We start from the raw sequence: 26,001 nt of genomic DNA on the forward strand, positions 1-26,001 counted from the left end.
ATTGTCACAAGAAAAATATATCAAGAAGGTGCTTGACAGGTTTAATATGAAGGATGCCAAGCCAGTTGGTACACCCCTTACAGCCCACTTCAAGCTGAGTACTGAATTATGTCCTAGTAATGACAAGGAGAAAGAAGAGATGAGCAAAATTCCTTATGCTTCAGCAGTTGGTAGTTTGATGTATGCCATGGTATGCACACAACCAGATAATGCATATTCAGTGGGAGTAGTGAGCAGGTTCCTTACCAATCCAGGAAAACAACATTGGCAAGCAGTAAAATGGATTTTAAGGTATCTCAAGGGTACTAGTCATTATTGTTTATGTTTTGGTCATGATGAGACTGTGCTTGAAGGATTTATATATGTAGATATGGCTGAAGATATGGATACCAGAAAGTCCACTACAGGTTATTTGTATACATTTGCAGGTACAACAGTATCTTGGGTGTCAAGGCTACAAAGAATAGTAGCCCTCTCTACAACAGAAGCAGAGTACATAGCTGCAACAGAAGCTTGTAAAGAGATGTTGTGGATGTGGTGATTCCTAGGAGAGATAGGAATAAAGCAGGACAAGTATGTGTTATATTGTGATAGTCAGAGTGCCATTCACTTGGTGAAAAACCCAACATTTCATTGAAAAACCAAGCACATTGACTTAAGGTACCATCGGATCCGGCGTGTGTTGGAGGAAGAACAATTATCCTTGGAAAAGATCCATACAGATAGGAACCCTGCTGATATGCTCACTAAGATTCTACCATGAAATAAACATGAGTTATGTAGAGGCATGGTAGGACTCGGTGTGACTTGATCACTCTTATTTGGCTTCAAGTGGGAGAATGTTAAGTGTGAAGCCAAATTCACGCAGGATTCTAGATCAGATCTTTCTAGATCTCTAGGATTCTATATCTTTCTACACGGCCATTAGTTTCTAGAATCACATGCAGGATTCTAGATCCTTGTACACCGCCAGTGGTTTCTAGATCATTCGAGATCTCCATCTGAATCGCACATAAGATTCTAGATCCTTCTTCTGCTCTATAAATTTTTAATCTCTCTGGCCAAGGAAAGCAAGCCAAGGCCCAAGCCTATTATGTAATGCAAAGTGATTTCTGTTCTCCAGTGATTGTTTTATCTATTCCGCTATTTCTGACTAAATAATCTTTTTGTTTCTCCATTTTTCTGTCTCTGTGAATTATTCGCTGTTATTGCCGTCTAAGTCTCTAAGTAAAATCTACTGTGTGTTATGTATGCTCTGGTCTAAAAAAGTTTAATTTCGAGGTCAGAAGAGAATTCTACATTGTAGAAGCCACAAAGTTGTAATTAAATAGACGTCTAGATTGTCCGACCATGCAATAAGGGTGATGGTGCATCTCAGTTTGAAGAAAGGATCAATTTGATTTTTCCAAAGAAGAAATAATGCAGAGAGTTGGCTTGCTTATGAATCACTGCATCTGTGCTTTGTACTTTGCACAGCGGGGATGCTTGCACACGTCGAAAAGATCTGGCTTATTAATAATGGACAATTCATTGATTTGATAATGGATCAAAGCACTGTTAAAGAGAGATAGTCTGGTATGATTTTTGTTTCGGCCCTCTCTACAATCCTTCAACGTAGACTAGTTTGATGAAAATAATATAACTTAAGGCATCTTTCTTAAATTGGTGGGGTTGCCGTCTGCGTAGCATTGTTCTACTGGTGGTGATGGTAGTTGTGTACATTCAAGATTATGTGAAAGAGGCTGAAAATTCCATTCATGATGCTCCTCTTTGCACACCAATCCAGCTACTTGTATGTGGTTTGAATTTGTAAATCTTTTGTTCCTTTACCTGTCTTATCAGTTCAGTTCTCTTTAGGCAGCTTGTGTCGACCTGCTCTGGTTCAACGACGTCACCTACTCCTTCAGCGGCTGGCCATTCATTCCAGAATCCCAATTTTGAGGTGCATATTCTAAGCTCTCGTCATTCGTTTCCTTTACTGTGGGAGTCGAGGAAAGAGATTTAACTTGAAATATTTTAAGTGGGAGTGCCTATTCTGTCATATTTCCTTGCAAGAACTACGTTGAATTCTTCAATGATAAAGGGCAGTTGTTCTAAGAGGAAGAGTTAAAAATCTTTTTTTTGGTTCATGTGTTCAATGGTTTAAGTTGTAGTATGCTATTATATTGTTAAAAAATCAAATGATGTACAACCATAAAGAACATGTTAATTATTAAATGGATTAATAGATTAATGAGAATCGTCCTGTTTAGGGAGTATTAGTCACAAGTAGTTTTTAATAAGGTTAAACTGGTGTGACTCAGAGTCTTGTTTTTTTTGGTTTATGTGTTCAATGGTTTAAGTTGTAGTATGCTATTATATTGTACAAAAATCAAATGATGTAAAGCCATAAAGAACATGTCAATTATTAAATAGACTAATGTGAACCGTCTTATTTAGGGAGTATTAGTCACAAGTAGTTTTTAATAAGGTTAAACTGGTGTGACTCGCGCTGCTCTAGGGGCGTCGGTACATGTTATTTATACAAGGTCAAGTTGTAGTATTGTCTGCTGAAGACATTTTGTACCCAGAATGTTATCCTTGATAACTGATGAATATAGCGAAAGGCCATATTAGTCACAAGTAGTTCTTAATAAGGTTACTCATCGTGCTCCGAGAGCATCATTACATGTTATTTATACAAGGTCAAGTTGTAGAATTGTCTTCTTAAGACATTTTGTACCCAAAATGTTATACTAGATTACTGGTGAATATAGCGAAAGACCATATATTCAACAAATGGTGGCAGTTCCATAGGATGGTTTAGTATCCAGACTGACCCGTTGCGCTCCAGGAGGTTGAGAAGCATCAATTCTACAAAGTACTTCAATGATGGTCTGAAGTAGTTATGTTTTAAATAGATCAAATGGGAAACTCGAAAGTGTGGTGAAGAAAAGAGCAGAAACTCTGCGATTTCAGAGTGGATATGAGTGCTAGTGATGACCATATCAGATAAATATGACAAAGATCAGTATTTGTGTTATAATGTGTGTAACATGTAAACATTAAGGGAAAGTAGCGGAAATAATGCTTCCATGTCATGTATGTTATGTGATATGTAGGTTGTCATCATGAGTCTATAGGTGTCAATCTAGTAGTTGTTTTCCTATGTGTGAGTTGTAATAGCTATCTAGATATATCTTAGTGAGTGATCCATATATTATAAATATATAACCATTAAGATGAATAAAATATAATAAGTGTGATTTGTGTGGGTGTGTTGGCATATTTTACTTGGCTAAGATACAAAAAGGGCGAGCCCTTTGCAGTTATTATACCATAGTTGGAAGGGCGTGACCCTTTGCAATTATATCCTACATAGAAGTTTGGAGAGGGATTAGGCATGCGGCGGGAACATAAAAACACAAGAAATGATTTTATCACTCAATTTAAGATGGCAGGGATACAATTAAATTGATAAGAGGATGACTTATGCTAGCATATTGGAAATCAAAGGGGGACGACAACTGTTTGTAACACCTACATAAACATTACATATTCCATTGGTATAAGAAGTAGTATGAGCTGCTATCAATGGGTTTGTCCTGGAATATGCCAGTAAAGTTATACTTTTTCACTGGTTGCTGTTTCAATAAGGTACTGACCTGGGAGGATTTATATAAGTGAGGTTTCAATGGCCCAGGAAGATGCAGTTTGTGAAAATCTGCTGAAGAAAGTACATTACACCTCTTTATACAATGCCAATTTGTTGTAGGTACTTAGATATCTGTTACACAATATCATAGATTTAATGATTGTTGGAATCTAACAACTATGGAAACTTGTTTTAAATATTGGATAAAACTGACATGGAGCTCAAAACCCTTCCATTTTATCTATGCTAGTACATTTGGAAAATGCACAATTCAACCATTTTTTAGGACAAGGAGCTGGACATTGGAACCATTGTCTCAAAAATTTGTGCAATATTTGGAGATTATGGACCATCCACCAACTCTATCAAGGATAAACTGCTTCTGATCTATCTTACGGGTTATTTTGATAGTGCAGCACAAAATCTAAATTATGGCTAGGGTGCTAGAAACACTACTTGTGCATAACTTGACTTTCATTTTAGGTGGTATGGAGGAAAGAGGAAAAGGTTTCAACAATAGGGAAGAATTATTAACACTATCAGGTTTCTTGTACTGTGCGAGAAGCTTAAAACTGGATGTTTTGCATGTATCGGGTGACTCCCACGATGCCATCGAATGGATTAAGATGGGAATAACATTCGCTCCATTTGAGATGGCACACTTGATGCAAAGAATTCAGGGAATCAAAAACCACTTCCGAACGATTACCTTTTCACATGTGCATAGAGAATTCAATGTTGTTGCAAATCAATTATCAGAGGAAAGACTGGACATGAGTCCTAAAATCATTCACTTCTCGACACTCTTCAAAAGAGAGAAAATATGCTCGGATACTTTCTAGTGGAACTAATTGTAGAATTTCCGACTGTAGATCAATAGATTATGCAATATGCTAAAGCAAAATACCAGATCTACTTCTACAACAAATTTGCGGAAGCTTAATCAATTTTGAGCAAGATCAAATAGAACACATATAACTGAGAATGAGAAAGCAATCACACATGAACACAAAAGAATACTATGGGGAAAGCCTTAGCTAAAAACCCTGATCTCTGTATTATTATACAAGTGGAAATATGTCTAGATTACACAAAGCATTAACTCACAAGCTATCCTGCTCTCAGTACAATGCTGCAATACAGCTGAAAGACTGAATAGACATAAGATATTTCCCTCAACCCTCCAAGCCTCCTATTTCCTTGCGCAGTTTCTCTTGGGGTCCAATGTTGCCACTTGTGTGAATTGGCCTCATCACACACTGATAAAACTCAAAAGTAACTATGCAATCTCCAAGGAATGAATTCCTTCTCCATGCAAGAGATATCCTCCATGGAATATTATTGCAACTGATAGTACACTGTCCCATCATCTCATCTCAACTGGGTCTCTGACTGAACTGACATGCATGAGTTATTTACGAGAGAATATTCAGTTATCTAAATTGCAACAGCTACACATGTGCATGCATTAACTAACTGAACTGACAATTACTTCAAAAAACTATTTGAACTAATCTAACTGGACTTAACTCAGTTAACTAAGTTAACTAATTACAACTCAAAGTACAACTCATCTTGATCTCCTTTAATCAAGGGATAACTTCCTCAATCAATGGAGAAACTGTCGCATGTCTTCACATAGACTTCATGTTTGATTTCCTACAACTAATTAACTCAAGATGAATAAATTAATTATTTTACAAATAGCTGCTAAGATCAAATTTTAATTTAAATTCTCAATTTTATTTTAGGGACTAACTAAAATTGGAATGTATCCCGAAATGCTATTTATAGCAGTGCTATTTTTAGCACTTCTATTTTTAGCATTGTTTGTTGCTATTTTCAACACGCTCTCTTAGTAACAAAGGGATTACCAATCACCCCAATCCTGTCTCTGTTGAACTCGAACTTGCATTTTGACAATGCCTTAGTCAAAATATCTGCATCTTGTTCCTTGGTTGAAACATACAACAACAACATGATCCTCTTCACCACACAGTCTCGAAGATGATGGTACCGGATATCGATGTGCTTGGACATGTCATGAAATACTGGATTCTCAGAGAGTTTGATATAACTTTGATTATCGCAGTAGATCACAGTTGGATCCTTCTTCTAACGAAACAATCCCACTAGAATCTTCTGCACCCAAATGGCCTCACATGTGGCTTGACTGGTAGCCATGTATTCAGCCTCTGTTGAGCTAAGTGCAATTGACCTTTGTTTCCCACTGTACCAAGAAATTGCAGCTAAACCAAGGTTGAAGATTCCTCCATAACTGCTCTTCCAGTCTGATGGACTCCCTAGCCAATCTGCATCTGTGAAGCCCTAAAGCTTCACTCCCTCTGTCTGTCTGTACCACAATCCATACTGAGATGTGCCTCTGAGGTATTTCAGCACATGATTCACTGCCTTCCAAAATAGCTTGGTAGGCTGAACCATAGCTTGACTCAACTGGTTCACCGCAAAGCATAAGTCTGGTCATGTGTTCACTAGATACATTAGTGAACCCACAAGCTGCCGATAAAACAATAGCAGCTACTACCTCACCTGAAGTAGCATCCTCCTTCCTCTAGTTATCAGCTAGAGGAGTCTGCATGGGCTTGCACTTCTCCATGTGGAAATGCCTGAGTATCTCATTGGCATACTTGCCTTGAGACACAAGCACTTCCCCATCCTTCTGGCATAGTTCCATGCCTAGAAAGTAGTGAATAAGATCCATGTCTTTCATCTCAAACTCTATCGCAAGGTCCTCCTTGCAAGATTTTATCAACTGATCATCACCTATCAAAATTAGATCATCCACATAAAGAACAATGATCAATGGCTTACCTTCTACAATGATGTGGTAAATGTTCACATCTACTTCACTCTTGGTGAAGCCCAACCCAGTGAAATCGTTGTCGGTCTTGGTGTACGAAGCACGAGGTGCTTGCTTCGGCCCATACAAAGCCCTCTTGAGTCGACACACATGCGATTCACTATCGAAGGTCTCGAAAACTTCTGGTTGCTCAATGTACATCTCTTCCTCAATCTTCCCATTGAGGAACATTGTCTTCACATCCATCTGATGGATCTTCCAATCCATTTGAGCTGATAGTGCCAACATCGGTCTAATAGATGAGTACCTTGCTACAGGAGCGAAGGTCTCATCGTAATCAATCCCCTCAACCTGTGAGAAACCACGGGCAACAAGCCTTGACTTATGTTTCTTAACACTACCATCAGCTGCCTGCTTTACCTTGTAAAGCCATCTGGAACTCACGACTGACTTGTCCTGAGGTCTTGGGACAACATCCCACACACTGTTCTGAATGATAGATCCATACTCCTCTACCATAGCATCAACCCAGACTGGTTGCTGCACTGCTTCCTTGAATGAAGAAGGTTCGGTCTCTACACACTCCCTAACCAAGGCCATGTAACCAGTGTACCGCTCGGGTGACTGCCTCTATCTGTGCTGAGAAGATGGCTATCCCACATTCTCTCGCACATCCAACATCAACCTGTCAGCTTCCCTTGAGCTTTTCTGCCTTTCTCTAGAAGACTCAGCATGAGTGGATGTCTCCACTCCCAGATCCTCTGCATGCGGCTGCTCTGCATCAATTTGAGGATCCTCCTCCTTAGGAACTGAAAGTTCCTCCTCTGTATGCAACTTGAGCTCCCTCTCAAGTGATACTCGAATGGCTTTCTTCTTGTCGAACTTCAGATCTCTGCATACCACTGTCCTCTGACTGGTAGGCAGGAACACCCGATAGTTGTGGGGTGTATCAGTGTACCCCACAAGTATCCCCAGCTCAACTGTTGGATCTAGCTTCTTCCGGGCATCTTTGGTAACATGGAAATAAACAGATGATCCAAAGATCCTGTAGTGACTCACATCTAGTCGCTCCCTAGAAAAGGCCTCCATAGGTGTCTTCATTCCCAGTATACGATGTGCGCTTCTGTTCTACAAGTATACTATTATATTGCATGCCTCAGCCCACAAATGAAGTGGTAGGCTTTGGTCATGCAACATCGCTTGAGCTGCTCCCAAAAGCGATCTGTTCTTCCTTTCGAGCACCCCATTCTGCCGTGGGTTATGGAGTGCCATCAATTCTTGTTTAATTTCTTCTGCTGTGCAGAAGTCCTTAAACTGTTGGGAGACATACTCTCCCCCATTGTTGCTACACAAGGCTTTTATTTTCTTTCCAGATTCTTTCTCTGCCAAGGCTTTAAACTCACAAAACCTCAAGAAGGTTTAGTCCTTCTTAAGCATAAAGTAGATCCAACATCTACAAGAAAAATCATCAATAAAAATAACATAGTACCTCTGTTTAGCGGTGGAGGTTGTAGAGAATGGTCCACAAACATCTGTGTGAACTCGCTCCAGGATTGCTCTAGCTCTACTGTCTTGATCTTGAAAGGAAAATTTCGCATACTTGCCCAAGGTACAACCTTTGCATGTACCCGTCTACTCTAGTTTTACCTTGGGATGTCCGGTAGAAATCTGTTGCATGATCTTCAAGGCCCCATGGTGCAAGTGGCCTAATCTTCTATGCCATAGCTCGCCAACACCTTGGCTTTACTCCATCTCTACTTTAGAACTCAATGCAACACAGTCATCTACCTCCAGCTTGTAGAGATTCTTAACTCCAATCTCGATCCTCTTGGTCTATCCAATATCAATATGCCTCATGAATACCTTTCCTTTACTAGAGACTACATCATAGCCTTTGTCTTCTAACATAGCGACAGACACAAGATTCTTCTTCAGACCCGGTACATACTTTACATCAATCAGGGTGAGAGGAGCTCCATGCTCCCTTTGAAACACAATCGTACCTTCACCTGAAACACGATACTTTACATCATCGCCCATCTCAATCTGCATTTGGAGATCCTTCTCCTCCAAGGTATTGAAAAGATTCTTGTCGCTGGAGATGTGGAAAGAGGCTCCACTGTCCAGGTACCAAACACATCCCGCCATGGATGAAACCATGCATGCTGTGAGAGAAAAATCCAAATCGAATTGTGAGGCCAATGCCTCACCGTCTGATCCCTTCGAGAATCCCTTCTTGGATTTCTTCTGTGGACAATTCGGAGCATAATAGCCCACCTCATGACAATGAAAGCATCGCGCTTTTGATTTGTCAAACTTCTTCCCACCATGGGAAGAATTGGATTTGGGATGTGACGCCTTCCCTTTCCTTTTCCTCGCTTACTCGCTAAGGCTAGATTTTCTTCATCATCTTACTTTGATGAAGATCCATCTCCGGTGCTTCTTCTTATCTCCTCCTGCATCAGATTTGACCAAATTCGTTCCCAATCTGGCAATTTCTCTCTTCCATTTACCAAGTCTTGGTAGCTATTCCGGCTCTTAGGAAGACAGAGGAGAGAAAGACTCATCATGTCATCATCGACTATTGTGATCCCTGCACTTTCAAGCTCATCCCTGCAGGTGGTGAACTTGTTCAGATATGTAAAGATTGTGTCACCCTTTTCACACTTGATTTTCTAAAGCTTGTCTTTCAGTGCCAACTTCCTCGATCCCTCTGATCGTTGTTGTTCTGATATATATCTTTCAATGTTTTCCACATTGAAAATGGTGTCTCCTTCCCATGGAGGCTCGAGACAATGTGGTCTCGAACTCCCTCCAGGAGGACTCTGCTCGCTCTAGCCACACATTTCTTCCATTCTATCAATTCTGTAGCATTAGCCACTGCTGGCTTGGGGATTTCTTGATCAATGAAGTCTTTTATACTGTTTTCCTCTAATACTGCTTCCATGCGATCCTTCCAGGCTATATAATTCGCGCTACCATCAAGGGCATACTCAAGTCTTAAACCGTTGAACGTCATTAGTGAAATTTGAGATGTCATAAGAATTTGAATTCTATAATCAAGAACTTGAAACTTCGAACTTCTCCCTTCTTTGTATATTGTTCTTCGCTTTGATCACCTTTGCTCCGATACCATGTAGAACTTTTTCTACAAAACCTCACTCTGATACCATGTAGAATTTCCCACTGTAGATCAACAAATTATGCAATATACTAAAGCAAAATACAAGATCTACTTCTACAACAAACTTGCGGAAACTTAATCGATTTTGAGCAAGATCAAATAGAACACATATAATTGAGAATGAGAAAACAATCACACATGAACACAGGAGAATACTCTTGGGAAAGTCTCAGCTAAGAACCTTGATCTTTGTATTATCATACAAGTGAAAATATGTTTGAATTATGCAAAGCATTAGCTCGCAAGCTATCCCGCTCTTCGTACAATCCTGCAATACAGCTCACAGATTGATTAGACATAAGATATGCCTTTCCTCAGTGCTCCAAGCCTCCTATTTCCTTCTGAAGTTTCTCTTGGGGTCTAATGCTGCTACCTGTGTGAATTGGCCTCATCACACACTCATCAAACTCAAAAGTAACTGCGCAATCTCTAAGGAATGAATTCCTTCTGCATGCAAGATATATCATCCATGAAATATTCCTGCAATTAATAATACACTGTCCCATCATCTGATCTCAACTGGGTCTCTGACTGAACTAACATGGGTGAGTTATTTATGAGAGAATATTCAGTTATCTGAAGTGCAACAGTTACATGCATGCATGCATTAACTAACTGAACTCACAATTAGTTCAACACACTATTTGAACTAATCTAACTGGACTTAACTCAGTTAACTAAGCTAACTAATTACAACTCAAAGTACAACTCATCATGATCTCTTTTAATCAAGGGACAACTTCCTCAATCAATAGAGAAACTGTTGCATGTCTTCACATAGACTTCATGTTTGATTTCCTACAACTAATTAACTCAAGATGAATTAATTAATTATTTTACAAAGAGCTGCTAAGATCAAATTCGAATTTTAATTCTCAATTTTAGTTTAGGGGCTAGTTAAAATTGGATGTATCCCGAAATGCTATTTATAGCAGTGCTATTTTTTACACTTCTATTTTAGTATTTCTTTTTGTTATTTTCAACACTAACAGATAATTACTTTCTCACTTTAATTTTAGACCCGAAGTAGTTGTGCTAGTTTTTACTAAATTTTGCATAGGACTAATATTCTATAGGTACACCATTTTGTTTCCTAGGGAAAGCCAATGAACGTGTGTAAATATGGATGGGGATGGAGTTCTTATTTATGTTTTTAGGGTGTCTCTTTGAGTCACAGTGGTGTCAATATCAGCCTTGTAAAGCTGATCCGATAATAGAATACCGTGCTTTTCTTCTTGAAAAAAAACTTAAATAGATTTAATCAATCAAAATCATTCCATCCGTTACCTTGAAACGTTGGGAATCGCACTCTCCCTCGTACCTCTCCCTCGCACTATGGGTCGATTCACTTCCCCGTGTGCTGTGGGCCCTTTCGTTGAGAATATTGCAGCCCTCCATGCACTTGAGAAGTGAAATTCCAATGGATAAAGAAAGCCTGTCGTAAGTAATGTTTAAGATAAATCGTTTCTAAGAGTCGGCCCCCCGTGCATGTATTGGAAAATCACAAGTCAACGAAAGCACATTATGAGGAAAGCATGATAAGGAAAAATGGACTCGATAAAACCTGGTTAGATGGTTGTATAATGTAGGGTAAATGTTATGAGAAAGTGGGGATTTCTTTTCATATTATATTTGTTTCACATTTCGCTTTTGTTTTATCGTATGTTTTTGAATGTTTTGTGTGGATGGTTGTAAGCTGCAGGTCAAATGTTATATCATTGTTGACTTTTTTTAATATTATATTTGTTTTGTATTTTAAGTTTACTTTATGGTATGTCTGGCCGAAGGCGTTCCTATATCGACTCCGGGTGGAAGAGGCGACGTTGACTTTTTATTCATTTCGTAATCAATCGCTAAGATTATTGTCACAGGAATATATTCACTAGATGTTTCGTCTGAGTCTAGATCGATGGCTCAGTTGCCAGAGAGAGTGAAGGAACGGGCTGAAGAAAATTGAATCGATTGAGGAAAATTTGAGGGCGTGTTACGTGGCCTGGTGAATTGTCGTTCGGAATTGAATCACCATGGGCACCAGGTTATTCGTTATGAACAAAACAGTTTCCAAGACCGAAGAGATCCCTTTACCTACTTCTCTTATCCCCTTCACCAGCGCGATTACAGCATGTGACCTGTCAAGCCCGACGGATGGAGGTACCGTCGTCCATCCCCGGCAAGCTCATAACTGAACACGACATTGGGTAACAGATGTATTTGAAGGGAGATTGGGGAGAGATACAGCGAATCCTGATGGGTTTCGCATGCAAATTATTATAATAGGAGTTGTTTATAATGCGACTTTTTGGAGATTTAGGTGACGGAATCTGGCGGAAAAAATTGAGATTAAATCATGATTTGTTGCAGTTAAAATGGTTTTTTAACTGCATATTTGGATTCAGCACCCTGAAAAACCCTTGGACTTGCGATTCCAATAAATTGCTACCGGATTTTCACCGGAAAAACCTGCCGGAAAAATTGCTACCGGATTTTCACCGGAAAAACCTGCCGGAAAAGCTTTCAAAAAGTCGCGTTATAGACCACTGCATTATAATATCATAACATTGGGATTGGAAACGGATGCTGTGACCAAGGTTTTCTTGGAGATGGACCAGAAAGTAGAAATAAACATCTTATCCAAAATTCCCCCAACCAAACGCGACATCAGGACTGAAGAGGCACACTGATCCGGGCACGACGGCAAAAACTTGATCAGCGTCGAGCCCATTTAAGGAGCCTTCGTCGTCAATTTGGGAGATCATATGAATGTAAGTCACATCGAATCACCCGTTAGTAAATTTTTTGGTAATTTTATTTCGATTTCAAACTTTGTGCATTTAATGAACATCTACATGTTAGGAAGCTAATTCCTTTAAACACTCTATCTGCAATGGAACACAAACTCAATATTTTATTAATAATATAGTAGAATTTAATGGTTAAACAATTATGATGTAATGATATTGTACTGTGTGAGAAATGGCAAGTTCAAGTGCGTCGACTATCAAGCGGTGGTGAATTCGAACAGCAGCAGGCTGTCTATTGCGAACTTCCTGCATGGTTGCAATAGTGCTGAGGCGATTCTTTATCAAACCACGAACACCATTATCAATTATGTTGCACATACATAATTTTGAGTGGATGGTATTGAAAATCATGAGATCGTACATATTTTGGTTCAGTAAAAAATTTGTCGAACTGAAAGAACATGAAAATCAACTCAAAACCTTAAAATTTAGTTAGATTGTACACGTGACTGAGGACCAGGCATATTGGTTCAGGTCGAAGTAATAATTGCCTCAAGGTAAACTAATGAAGGACAAAGAACGTCTCGTCGTTCGAACCATTTGATAAAAGGAGTTTATGTCACATGGAATATTTTATGGTAATTTTTTTTCATAACAACTCGTCTTTACTGCATTTGCCATCTGATTAGTTTAATTAGTTGTTTAACGAGTCAATTTTTAAGGCTATATATCTCGGTGATATGATTCTTGGTATTTGAGTAGTGTAATTTGGTATCCTCGAGGTCAATTTTTAATTATTTTTTTTTAATGAGATATGATTTTGGTAGTGTAATGTTTAATTGTATTCTTTAATATAAAAATATATTTAATAATTATTTATTTTAATGGGAAATTGCTAAATAAATTGAAATTTTAATTTCTAAGTGTAATCTTTAATTGGAACCTATAAGAAATTTAAACTTACTAGCTAAAAGTTTAAAAATGAGGTTTTTAAATTTAATTTATAAATTATCTATTACTAAAATAATATAGTAAATTGCGATATTTTTATTTCTCAGTAAAATTAAACTATTTCTATTGAGTAAAATATAGTACAATCAAGAGAGACAAGAAACCAGCCGACCGGAAATGATGAAACTATCAACCTCGGTCCCGGAAAAGGAATGAACCATGCAAGGAGCTACAACAATTAACTTGAGAGAAAAAAACTGACTTTTACCCCACAGGGGCATAATTCTCAACACGATGTTTTTTCCCTTTCTTTTTATTGACTTTTATCCAGCCATCCTGGGGAGAATGAGCTAAAACAACTTGAAGACTGGAATTTTCCAACAGGGGGATCTCCTTATCTGATTCAGAAGAGGAGGTCTCATGGATGTGTTTTTGGGAGATTGCTGAGACAGAGGTATGCGCAGGAGTATCCACGGGCGGATCCATCGATTGAGGCATCTGCATCGCTCTCCTCATCTTCTGAGCTAGAGGAATCAGAGCTCACTGTTGGCGGCGGAGGACAAGGGGCCCAGTGTTTGGGTTTGGTCTTTGCAATGTTGCCCTTTTTCGCTTTTGCAGGGAGCGATGGGCAAGAATTCTGCAGGTGCCCTGTTAGGTGACAATGGTGGCAACGGAAGGCAGTGTTCTCGTAGTCCAGGTTCTGGGTCCAAACAAAATCATTGATCTTGAGATTGATTTGATCTGGCAGACCCTTGCTTAGATCTAGCTCCACACATATTCTGGCATATGTGTAGAGACCTTGATGTTCCCACATAGAATCTCCCATTAAAAAGCGACCCAAGGTGTTGCCTATAAACCTATAGACTGCTAAATGCCACAGGTGAGCTGGTAAATTTGGAAGTCCGATACAGACAGGCGCTTTGGTGATGACTGCAGATGCTGGGTCAAAATCTGGGAACCATGGAGTTAAGAAGAGTCCTGCTGTACCCATAAACCAAGGACCTTCTTCTAAGGCCTGTTCATAATGCTTAGGATTGTCAAACAGAACTATAAAATATCCTTTTGAGCAGAAGCTGACCTTGCAATGGTGAGTCCAGTTGTCATGGATCCAGTCATAGAGGTCCTTAGAGCGTGGCCAAAGCCTGTTGAATCTGCAGATGATGGCCCTTTCAGCAAATTTTTGAAGGTAATATGCAAGGCTAGGGTGGGAGATCTCAACAGAGGGAACCTCCTCTAACTTGTCAACCAGGAAAGGCTTGGGTTTGGGAGCCTCAGGGGAAAAGGGAATCTCAGAGTGTACTGCAGCTTTGTAGGAGAAGGGAGGAGCAGAAGAAGATTGACCTGCAGCGCCACCTCTCAAGCGAAGGGAAAACACTAAAGAGCTATTATTTTTTATGCTGTAAGAAGAGAGGGGAAGAGGATCATCGAGTTGTTTACCTTGAAATAGAAGTCTCTGTAGGGCAGAGGGGATCCTGAATCGGCGTTCCAGTTTTACCTTGAGTTCCTGCACCAGATCTGAAGGGTAGACCCATTGCAGAATGGTCTTGCCTGAGATCTGTGAGATTTGAACCTGAAAGGGGGCAGAGAAGTTTTCAAACGCTTTCTGGAGCGACACAATGCTTGAATCTTTTGGGTTTTCTGTCTCCTGACGAACTGGAGGCGGTGGGGGAGGAAAAGGCTTCTGCAGATGGAAGCTATCGCTCCAGCCCTGATCCGCTGCTAAGGATAGGCCTGCGGATCTGTGGAGGGGCCGAATGATCCTTTGCATCATACAAACCCCTGCCTCGCTGCTTTTTTGGAGAAGGGCGAGAGAGGCCCATGCTTGGAGTGCGTCCAAGGTCTCTGTCCTGGGAGAAAAGTCTGGGCAACTGGCACTGGCATGTGAGTCTTCAGAATGTCTGCCATGGTCACCAACAAGCCGAAGGAGAAGCCAGCCATCAGTTGAGGACGTAAGCGCTAGTGCTACAGAGTGTGGGTTTTGCCGAACATTAGGAGTTGGTGCGGGATCTGCCACAGTCTGTAACTCAAGCCTACTCGGCTCTGAAACTCCAGCGGAGAGAGCCGCTGTACCGTGAAAAATGCTGAGGTTACCTGCATAAAGAGCTGCAGAGGGGCAAAAGAGATCCTTGAAAAGCTGAGTCTGTCGTTGTTTCTCTGAGTGATGCATCTGCCTTTGCAGAACCTCATAGCAAGGGTTGAGCAGAGCACAAAATGCAGGGGCACTATCGTTCGAGGCACTCTGGTGCAGCGTGCGAGTTGCGAGGAAGGAATCACTGACAAGACCCTATTCTCCATTTCGTTCTACTCGGCCTTTCAAGTCTCTTTCTTAATACGATCGCAAAAATATAGTAAATTGCAATATTATAATCACTTCAAATAATAAATTAAAATAATAATAAATATGTAATTTTAAGAAAAACTAATAAAATAATGATGATAATCATTATTACCATAAACCCAAGGAATAATATTAAACCCTAAGATTAATACTAAACCTAAGGAAATAACATTAAAGCTTAGGATTAATATTAAACCTAAGGGATTATTATTAAAAACACAAGGGAATAATATTGAAGACCAAAGGGATTAAACCCTCAAATCAATATTATAAATCTTATGAATAATATTAATCTCTTGCAATATGAGCACTAAAATTAATAAAGCCAAGGGATTAATATTTTAAACCAAAGGACTAATAAACTCAAGTGACCAATAAACCATAGGGTTAATATTATAAAAATTTAGATTAATATGTGAACCAAGGTTTATCAAAATCAATCATGGTCAATGATGGTCCAATGTCCCATTGTGACAAAGATTGTTTCAATATGAAAATCAATGATGGTCCAACATTGCTTTCTGACAAGGATTGTCTAAATATAAAAATCAACCATGTTTCTTTTAGGGTTTCTATATTTTAATTAGGTTTATAAACATTGGGTTTATAATATTTATCCCTTGTGTTTAATATTATTTCATTGGGTTAATAATCCTTTGGGGATTTAGTATCTATCCCTTGGGTTTATTAATCTAAGGGTTCATATTCCTAGGGTTTAATATTTTTCCCTTGGGTTGAATATTATTCAATTGCGTTTATAATCCCTTGGGCTGTTAGTATTTTCTCAATATGAAAATGACCAATGGTCAACCATAATCAACCATGTCTATTTTAGGGCTTAATATTCTTCCCTTGGGTTTATAATACCTTGGGGTTTTAGAATGATTCACATTGTCAACCATGGTCCAACACCACATTATGACAAATATTGTTTCAATATGAAAATCAACCAAGGTCAACCATTGTCAACCTGGTCAACCCTAGCCAACCATGGTAGAGCGTTGCATTGTCTCAAATAATTTGTTCATATGAAAATTAACCATGTATAAGAATGGTCAACCATGGCCCAACGTTGCATTATGACAAGGATTGTGTCAATATGGAAATCAACCATGATCAACGATTTTTATTTTAGCGTTTATAACATTATTCATAGGGTTTATATAGCTTGGGTTTATAATATTAGTCCCTTGGGTTTAATATTACTCCCTAGGATTCATAATCCCATGGGTTCATTATTCTCTTAGCTTTATAATATTAATCCCTCGTGTTCATTATTCTCTTACCTTTATAATATTAATCCCTTAGGTTTTTAATATCAATCATGGTCAACCATTGTCAATCCTTCCCAACCATGGTCGAATGTTGCATTGTGATAATGATTGTCTCAATATGAAAATCAATCATGGTCAACCATGGTCCAATGTCGCATTGTGACAAAGATTTTCTCGATATGAAAATTAATCATGGTCAGGAATGGTCAAGCATGGTCCAACATTGCATTATGATAAGGATTGTCTCAATATGGAAATCAACCATGGTCAACCACATTTATGCTAGGGTTTATACACCGTGGGTTTATAGTTTTTAACCCTTGGGTTTATTATTCCATTGGGTTTATAATATCAATCCCTTGGGTTTATTATTCCCTTGACATCACATTCTAACAAATATTGTCTCAATATGAGATTAAATGATGGTAAACCATGGTCCAATGTCACATTGCTACAAAGATTCTATCAATTTGAAAATTAATCATGGTCAAGCATGGTCAACCATAGTCCAACATCACATTGTGACGAGGATTGTCTCAATATGAAAATCAACCATGGTCAACCATGTTGAACCATGCTTATTTTAGTGTTTATAATACTTATTAGAGGGTTTATATACCTTAGGCTTATATCATTAGTCCCTTGGATTTAACCATGGTCGATCATGGTGAACCATATTTATAAAATCAATCATGGTCAACCATGGTCCAACATTGTATTGTCACAAAGATTATCTTGATATGAAAAATAGTCATCGTCTCAACCAAGGTCCAATGTTGCATTATGACCAAGATTGTCTCAATATGATAATGATGGTTAACCATGGTCAATCATGTTCAACCATGGTAGAACATCGCATTGTCGCAAACATTATTTTCATAAGAAAATCAACCATGGTTAAGCATGGTCAACCATGGTCTAACGTCACATTGTGACAAGGATTATCTGAATATGAAAATCAACCATGGTCAACCATTTTTTTTAGTGCTTATATCATTTATCTTAGGGTTTATATATCTTGAGTTTATAATATTTGTCCCTTGGGTTAAATATTATTCCCTAGGGTTCATAATCCCTCGAGTTTTAGTATTAATCGCTCGATTTTGTAATTCCATTGCATTTATAATATCAATCCCTTAGGTTTATAATACTAGTCATGGTCAACGATGGTCCAATGTCCCATTATGACAAACATTGTTTCAATACGAAAATCGACCAGGGTAAACGATCATCCAATGTCGCATTATGACAAAGCTTGTCTCATTATGAAAATATTTCTTGGTCAAGCATGGCCAACCATGGTCCAACGTCGCATTGTGACAAAGATTATCTCAATATGAAAAGCAACCATGGTCAACCATGTTTATTTTAGGGTTTTTAATATTTATCTTAGGGTTTATATATCTTAATTAAGTTTATATACCTCAGGTTTATAATATTAATCCCTTAGGTTTAATATTATTTCATTGGCTTCATAATCCCTTGCAATTTTAGTATTAATCCCTTGGGTATATAATATCAATCGCTTGGGTTTATTAATATAACGGCTCATATTGCTAGATTTAATATTTTTCCCTTGGGTTTAATATTATTCCATTAGGTTAATAATCCCTTGGGTTGTTAGTATTTTCTCAATATTAAAATGAACAATGGTTGACCACAGTTAACCATGTTTATTTTAGGGCTTAATATTATTCTCTTGGGTTTATAGTACCTTTGGGTTTTAGAATTAATCACATTTTCAACCATGGTCCAACGTCACATTATGACAAAGATTGTTTCAATATGAAAATCAACCATGGTCAACCATTGTCAACCATGGTCAACCAAAGCCAACCATGGTCAACCATGTTATATAAAAGCAAACATGGTCATCCATGGTCAATAATGGTCAACCATGGTAGAGCGTCGCATTGTCACAAAGATTGTGTTCATATGAAAATCAACCATGATTAAGCATGGTCAACCATGGATCAATGTTGCATTGTGACAAGGATTGTGTCAATATGAAAATCAACCATGTTCAACCATGGTCATGCATTTTCATTAGTCCCTTGGGTATATAATACTAGTCCCTTGGGTTTAATATTATTCCCTAGGGTTCATAATCCCTTGGGTTTTAGTATTAATCCATTGGGTTTATTATTCTCTTGGCTTTATAATATCAATCCCTTGGGTTTATTATTCCCAAAGGTTTATAACATCAGTCATGGTCAACCATTGTCAATCTTAGCCAACCATGGTGAAATGTCACATTGTGACAATGATTTTCTGAATATGAAAATCAACCATGGTCAACCATGGTCCATCCTCGCATTGTGACAAATATTTTCTTGATATGAAAATCAATCATGGTAAACCATGGTCAACCATGGTCCACCATCACGTTGTGATAAGGATTGTCTCAATATGGAAATCAACAATTGTCAACGACATTTATTTTAGGGTTTATAATATTTATATTAGTGTTTATATACCGTTGGTTTATAATTTTTAAACATTGGGTTTGTTATTCTATTGGGCTTATAATATCAATCCCTTGGGTTTATTATTCCCTTATTGTTGCATTATGATGAATATTGTCCCAATATGAGATTGAACGATGGTTAACCATGGTCCAGTGTCACATTGTCACAAAGATTATGTCTATTTGAAAATCAATCATGGTCAGGTATACTCCAATGTCACATTGTGAAAAGGATTGTCTCAATATGAAAATCAACCATGGTCAACCATGTTCAGCCATGCTTATTTTAGTGTTTATAATACTTATCTTAGGGTTTATATTATTAGTCCCTTGGGTTCAACCATTATGAACCATGGTGAACCATGTTTTATAAAATCAATCATGGTCAACCATGATCCAATGTTGCATTATGACAAAGATTGTCTCAATATGAATATGATGGTCAACCATGGTCAATCATGGTACACCCTCATCAACCATGCTCAACCATGTTTTATAAAAGGAAACATTCTCATCTATGGTCAACCGTGGTCGAATGTCACATTATAGTAAAGACTGTGTTCATATGAAAATAAATTATGGTTAAGCATGGTCAACCATTGTCCAATGTCACATCGTGACAAGGATTATCTCAAAATGAAAATAAACCCTGGTCAACTATGGTCAACCATTTTTTTATAGTTTTTATAACATTTAACTTAGGGTTTATATACCTTGGCTTTATAATATTCATCCCTTGCGTTTAATATTATCCCACGGGGTTCATAATCCCTTGGGTTTTAGTATTAATCACTCGAGTTTGTTATTCCCTTGGGTTTAAAATATCAATCCCTTGGGTTTATAATATTAGTCATGGTCAACCATTGTCAATCTTAGACAACCATGGTGAACCATGGTCGAATGTCGCATTGCGACAACGATTGTCTCAATATGAAAATCAACCATGGTCAACCATCGTCCAATGTCGCATTGTGACAAAGATTACCTCAATTTGGTAATCTTGGTCAAGCATGGCTAAATCTGGTTAATCATGGACAATCTTGGTCAACTGTGGTAAATCATGTTTTAAAATTAACCATGGTCATCCATAATCAATCATGCTCAACCATGGTGGAACGTCACATTGTCACAAAGATTGTGTTAATATGAAAATCAACCATGGTTAAGCATGGTCAACCATGCTCCAATGTCACATTACGACATCAATTATCTTAATACGAAAATCAACCATGGTCAACCATTTTTATTTTAGTGCTTATAATATTTATCATAAGGTTTATATAGCTTGGGCTTGTAATATTAGTCCCGTGGGTTAATATTATTCCCTTGGGTTTATAATCCCTTAGGGTTTTAGAATTAATCACTTAGGTTTATTATTCCCTTGGGTTTATAGTACCAATCCCTTGGGTTTATAGTATCAATCAAGGTTAACCATGGTCAACCATGGTTTAATGTATCAATCATGGTTATTGCGCTCCTCAGGATCTAGTTAGATCTTCATTATTTTTGAAGCATCAATGCAGGGCTTCATGATTCTCAGCATGGCTCGATAGCTCGTTGCATGGGGAAATCGGCCTGATACAATCTCAAAGATCCCTGCGTGGGATCCCTGCTCCTCAGGCCATACAGGCCCCTCCTCCCATGCTGCATTGCCCCTCGTCGAATGCTATTGTTGTCCAGCAACTCTGGTGGCCTATGTGTTGGTGGCCTATGTGTGAGAGCCAGTCGATCCTCTTGTAGGTGTTACCGCTGCTCCACGGTGAATGCTTGGTATTACGCTGGTTCAAAATGAACGCATGGTATCATGTTGGTCCATGGTGAACACTGCTCCCATGCGACTCCACAACCCTCCTCCATACGCTACACCTATCACCATTACTTTTTTGATTGAGTGTGCAAGGTCCATACGCTGTCCAGACAGAGCAACAAAAGGATTAGAGCCCAAATCAACTCTGGTATGCGGGTGAAGGTATAACGCTCCAGGTTATATTAAGTTAAACACTATTGGTATAATGCTATTGTTATAACATAATTCTCCTTCCATGGTTACCACAAGTTAACGCAGTTTGTAGAGATAGTATAACGTTGTCCAAATTTCAGCTTACATTATATTGTTTCAACTGTGTTTCCATTTTGGTATTATTTCAACTGCGTTTCCATCATAATAACGTTGTCTAACATGATATAAAACCTTCCCCAAATACCAGAATCATATTTTTTTTTTAGGAGTAAAATTTTGCAGCAGAATTATTTTTTCCCACAGTGCACAGATTTTACAATGCATTCAATCATATCTATTGTGGGAGTAGTTCTCACTGGCAAGGAGTACTATCCTGAGTGGTCCCAGAAGATAAAACACACCCTTCTTTTCAATGAGTTGTGGAAAGGAGTATGTGTTGGAGACGGAGACAAAGAGCCAGAACAACCTACCTCAGACAAGGAGTTCGCCATTTGGGAAAATAAGAACAATAAGGCCTATGCATTGATTGCAACATCAGTAAATGAAGAGGTGAGTTGCCATATTTCGCCATTTTCAAAGGCTTTCGAAGCCTTACAAAAATTAAAGGAAATATATGACTCACACTCTGCACTTGAATTTGTTCAACTCATGATTAAACTCTTCACCCTTGAATTACAAAATAATGATCCTCTTGCTCTTGCATCAGAAGTAAAATCTATAATGCATGATATCAAAGTCACTAATGTTGAACTGGATATTCCTCTAATAGCTTTTCTCAAGGCACTTTATCCCACTTACTCAAATTATCTTGAGTCATTGCAAATAAATTGAAACCTCAAAGATATTACCTTTGACTCCCTTGTGAAAAAAATTGCTGAAAAAGAGAAAGCTTTTGGGAAGAATACAAATCCAGAATCTTTTGAAGAGGCTGCATGCCTTGCTCATAGAGAAAAGAATATTTCTCAAGATTCTTCCAGAGGAAGAGGTGATCGAAGAGGAAGAGGAAGAAATTTCAGAGGCAGACGGGTAGACTCTCAGGGAGAAAAGTCAGATTTACACTGCATATGCTACAAAAGAGATGGATCACATGATGCATCCACATGCAAGTTTCCTTGGGACAAAATTGAGCAGGAAAGAAACCAACCCAAAGGTAAAAATAATGAGAAAGAGAAAGGTAAAGCACCTGAATCCGCTCACTATGTTGTGGCGCACTATAATATTGGAGTAAATGAAGGCTTATTTAATGCCTCACTTGCTTCTTGGAAAAATTATTGGTTGCTTGATTCAGGAGAAACTTGCCACATGACTTTTAGAAAAGTTTTTTTTGAATAATTTATTGACAATGTTGATGGAGCAGTGTACTTTGCAGACAAATCAAAACTCAAGCCATCAGGGCTTGGCACACTCAGGCTTAAATTGCCTGGTCTTCCAGACTTTCTTCTGTATCATGTTCTATGTCTCCCACAACTGAGGAGAAACTTGCTGTCCTTGGTCCACATCTGCCAGCAAGGACACTCCATTCATATGTTTGATGGCAAGCTTGAGGTGAGAAAAGCTTCAGACCACTCACTTGTCATGCTGGGGATAGAAGAAGAAACGCGTCTCAAGCTGTAGGGTACCTCTACTCGTGCACAAAATTTATCATATAATTCTCATTACAAATAAGGTACATTTCCATCAATTTTATTATGGCATGCTATATTTGGACACTTGAACTATGACAACCTCCACTTGTTGAAGAAAAATGGTGTTACTGGTTTGCTTACAATTCCTAGGAAACTTAAGCAATGTGATGCTTGCATTCTAGGAAAACATAGAAAACAATGTTTTCATGATTCACATTCAAGATCACATAGAAAACTTGAACTCATTCATTCAGATTTATGTGGTCGAATTCCTGTTCCTTCTATAAATGGAAATAAATATATGATGACATTTATTGATGACTACACCAAAATGTGTTGGGTTTATTTATTGAAGAACAAATCTGATGCTTTTCAAACATTCAAGAACTTTCATACATGGATTGAAAATGATGCAAAATCTCATATTAGCTCTATTCACACTAATAATGGAAAAGAATAAACTTCAAATGAATTTGAAAAATATCTTCGCCAACATGGGATCAAACATCAAACAATTGTGCCTTATAATCCACAACAGAACGGAGTAGCTAAAAGAATGAATAGGACAATATTAAATATGGTGTGCTCCATGATGTTTTTCAAAAATGTAAAATTGATGTTTTGGGCTGATGTAGTTCTATGTGCTGTATATGTAAAGAATAGATGTCCATCTAATGCTATTAGAAACAAGGCTCCTTATGAAATGTGGTATGGGCACATTCCTTCGGTGAAGCATCTTAGGGTCTTTAGTTCCACATGTTATGCCTTGATACCAAAGGTACATAGAAACAAACTTGGTGCAAGAAGTTGTAAGTGTATCTTCCTGGGGTATTCAAACACCTCCAAAGCATACCATCTCTATGATGAAGTCAATGAAAATTTTGTTGTATTTAGAGATGTAATCTTTCTTGAATCATCCAAAACTGACAATTTTGTTGAGTGGAAACTTGATTGCTTGGATAGATTCGCAAATGCAAAATCATTTCAAGAATTTGATAATCAGACTCCACATATTGAAGGGGGGATTCCTATACTAGATCAACCTGTGTAATCTTCTTCTGAAGCACTCATTCCCCCGCATGAAACTCCAACAACGAATGATACTTTGAGTGATGTGATTGATAGAATTGGGAGACTCAATCTTGATTCAGTCCCAACTCAATCAATGGAGCAGCTTGGACGATTTGAGAAAGGTCCCCCAAAGTGGCTGACAAAGACACTAGAAAGTGTTCATCCTAAGAGGTTGGAAAGACAAGAAATAGAAATTCAAACCAACAAAATGGAGGTGATGTAGATGACTCTAATTCACCATTTGATATGGATGTTTCTTATGATTGTGAATTGAATTTCTGTAAAGATTTTGAACCAGCTTCCTTAAAAGAAGTTGCTTCTCATGATGAATGGAAAGAAGCGATGCAAAAGGAGTATGATACCTTAATAAATAATGGCACTTGGAAGCTGGTTGATCCTCCATTGGGAACCAAAGCAATTGGTTGCAAGTGGGTCTACAAGAACAAGTATAAAACTGATGGCTTACTTGACAAGCACAAAGCCAGGCTTGTGGAAAAATATTTTGCATATAAGGAAGGGGTCGATTATCAGGAGACTTTTCCCCCATAGCAAAATGGGCTACCATCTGGACACTCTTTGCCTTATTAGCTCAGAACAGTTGGAAAGTCCATCAAATGGATGTAAAAATTGCTTTCTTGAATGGAGACCTATAAGAGAATGTTTTTATGTCCCAGCCTGAAAAATTTTCTATGAAAGGACATGAACATAAAGTATTCAAACTTGTGAAATCATTTTATGGCTTCAAACAAGCACCGGGAGCCTGGTATGAAAATCTAACCGAGCATCTTCTGAAACTCAATTTCAAACATTATGATCTTCACGATGCAACTTTGTTTGTCAAGAAGGTTGGAAAAACAATTGTATATCTTGTTGTATATGTAGATGATCTTTTGATGACAGGGAACAATGAGAGCTACATTGCATCCATAAAAAAGGAATTGAGCAAAGGTTTTGAAATGAATGATTTGGGCTATGTTCATTACTATCTTGGTATTGAAGTAACTCAACATCTGAAGTCCATATTCCTTTCTCAAAATAAGTACATTGGAGATATGTTGAACAGGTTTGGCATGATAGAATGCAATCCTTTGACTACTCTAATGGAACAAAACTTAAAGCTCACATCGATTAAAGGAAAAGAATTTGAGGATGTAACAAAGTATAGACAGCTTGTAGGAAGTCTAAACTACCTAACTACTACTAGAACATACATTTCGTTTGCTGTTGGAATCATCTCCAGGTTTATGCAAAAGCCTTGTGAGGGACATTGGTCTGCCACAAAAAGAGTTCTAAAGTACTTGAAGGGAACTCAAGACTTTGGAATCAAGTATACACAGGTGGGCGACTTCAACATGATTAGATACTCTGATTCATACTTCGATGGAGACAACAAAATTGGGGTATCTACTTCAGGTTATGCTATGAGTCTTGGATCAGGAGCTATCTCCTGGAGATCACACAAACAATTAGTTCCAGTAGATTCCACAATAGAAGTAGAATATGTGGTAGCAGCTAAGGCAACAAAAGAAATTGTGTGGCTCAGGAAAATTCTTGAAGATTTGCAGGTAAAGCAAGTACAATGGACTCTACTCATGATTGACAATACCTCGGCAATAAAGTTGTCCAAGAACCCAAAGTTCCATGATCGAATGAAGCACATCAATACTAAAAATCATCTGATTCAACATCATTTTAAGGCCAAAACAATCCATCTCTACCGTTGTTCCACTAATGAGAAAATTGCAGACCTCTTCACCAAAGCGCATGGAAGAGAAAATCTTGAAAGATTCAGAACGATGCTTGGACTCACCAACATCCCTTCAGATTGGGGGGGAATGTTGACATATAATCATAGGGATTGGGTGAACAACTGTAATTAGCGCAAATAAATAATATAGAAGATGGAGAGTCATCGGGAGATGAACTGAACATTCA

Source organism: Pinus tabuliformis, chromosome 1_1, assembly GCF_031772625.1.
Source record: "Pinus tabuliformis cultivar Carrire ecotype Pingquan chromosome 1_1, CPIR1, whole genome shotgun sequence".
Lineage (NCBI taxonomy): Eukaryota > Viridiplantae > Streptophyta > Pinopsida > Pinales > Pinaceae > Pinus > Pinus tabuliformis.